We start from the raw sequence: 2220 nt of genomic DNA, 5'->3' as shown, positions 1-2220 counted from the left end.
TGTATATATATATATATATATATATATATACACACACACACACACACACACACACAGAAGTATTTATTACAAGTCTAGAAAGGTCTATAAATCACATATAGAGTATTATTTACAGTCTTGGGCTCCTTACCATGGATAGGACATTGGAAAGGATTCACAGGAGGGCTACTATAATTTTACATGGGTTGGAAAGGCTGTCTTATGAGGATAGGTTAAGATTTCTGAACTTGCTTTCTTTTTAAAAAATGAAGAGCTAGAGGGGATTTGGTTGAGGTGTTTAAGGTTGTTAATGAATTTGGTAGTTTTGATGTATCATCTTTTTTTGTACTTATGAAAATGGCAGGAATAAGGTTCACAAGTATAAATGTTGGCAGGGTAGGAGGATTGTTTTTCTAACAGGATGGGTTGCTTTCAATTGTGGTAATAGGTCCCTTGTTTTCTTTCCATTTTTTATTATATATATGAAAAGGAATCTTCAGGTACCTCTGAAGATTTAAAAAAATATAATTTCTATATAAATTCTGTAGCAGTTAACAAAGAACAACTAAACAACTGTAGTTAACAAAGAACAACTAAACAACTGTAGCAGTTAACAAAGAACAACTAAACAACTGTAGCAGTTAACAAAGAACAACTAAACAACTGTAGCAGTTAACAAAGAACAACTAAACAACTGTAGCAGTTAACATAGAACAACTGTTCTTTATCAACTGCTACAGCATTTTCATAAAATTATTCAGTCTCTGAAAATAAGTTTTTTTTAATCAATATCCATGGGATTTTTGTTCTTTTTGTAACTTACAACATAACTGTTTGGAAACACAGGAAATTGGATAAAATATTTTCCAAGATTGGCTTGATATATTTAGATTTTAAAATTATTTTTAAAACTGTTGACTGTCCATCACGTGTTAGTAAATGCTTATCTATTTTGCTTTGGAAAATTAGTTCTAAATAAATATTTTATTGACATATTTTCTAAAAATTTGATACACTATAATAAGAACATATTAACAAATATTATCTTTTTTCCAGTACTTCACAAAAAAACAACATTTTTGGCATATATTTTGTCATCACCTGCAAGTGGTCCTTGATTAGAATTTGGATCTATATTTTGGTTTTATATTCAAACCTGCTTGATAAATTGGATCATGTGAAAAGACTAACTCTGGAAGAAATACATGGTCAAATGTCTGACCCAGTGATTTATTAATTGTGATAACAAAGAATTGGAGAGTCAAGGGCAAGTCCCTTAAGGTATAACACTTCATAAATAATGCATATCAAATGTTTTACTATTCTTTATTTGATCAAAAATATGATTTATTGCTGAATAAACTGCTCATTTAATTGTGTTTGTCATACATAGACTAAACTATCTAAACATATGTACTATTATTAAGTAATCAACCTGTTAACATGATCCGGGCTCCTGTTTAATTATGACTTGCTCTAGCTAGATAGGAAGGAAAAATAAAATATTTGGTTGCTGTCATAAAATAACATTTTGGGACAACATGGGACCTATTGGTCCATCTCGTCCATTTCATCCTCTACACTAAACTAAAATAATTTTTAAAAAATCTTAAAGCCAGCCCTTATCTTCAAATAGTTATCAAGCTTTCTCTTAAACTCACTTAAATTTACTACCTCCACAACAACTGAAAGCAACCCATTCCAGAGGCCAACCACCCTGATAGAAAAATAAAATTGTCTTAGCTGAAGATGACTCCTACCTTGCCAAAATTTATACTTGTGTCCCCTAGTCCTACTATTCTCACTGTTAAATATAAAAAAAGATGATGCATCAACACTATTAGTTCCATTTACAATCTTAAACATCTCAATCAGATTCTCCTTTAACTTCAAGAAAAACAATTTGAGAGATTTCAGCCTCTCCTTGTATGACAACCCCTCCATCTCAGACACCATTCTAGTAATCCTTCTCTGAACCCTTTCCAACAATTCAATGTCTTTCCTAAAGTAGAGAGCGCAAGATTAAACACAATATTCCAAATGTGGCCTAACCAATGATCTATACAATGAAATTATAACCTATTTAGATACAACCTAAAATCCTATTTGCCCTACCACTAGCAATAGCACGCTGCTTGGATGGCTTTAGAGACCGATCGAAGTTTACACCAAGAACCCTTTCTTTCATAACACTGTTAGGTTATTCCCATCCAAATTATACTTATAATTCAAATTATGATG

General features: G+C 31.4%; 1 protein-coding gene across 1 annotated transcript in view; it reads left to right on the top strand.

Annotated features, from left to right (window-relative positions):
• The window catches only part of LOC106470496 (GDP-mannose 4,6 dehydratase-like), a 22961-nt gene that overhangs the window by 2786 nt on the left and 17955 nt on the right, over positions 1-2220 (top strand). The window lies entirely within an intron of this gene.

Source organism: Limulus polyphemus, unplaced genomic scaffold, assembly GCF_000517525.1.
Source record: "Limulus polyphemus unplaced genomic scaffold, Limulus_polyphemus-2.1.2 Scaffold4040, whole genome shotgun sequence".
Lineage (NCBI taxonomy): Eukaryota > Metazoa > Arthropoda > Merostomata > Xiphosura > Limulidae > Limulus > Limulus polyphemus.
The sequence above is the reverse complement of the archived record's forward strand: the minus strand, read 5'-3'. Positions and strand labels throughout refer to the sequence as shown.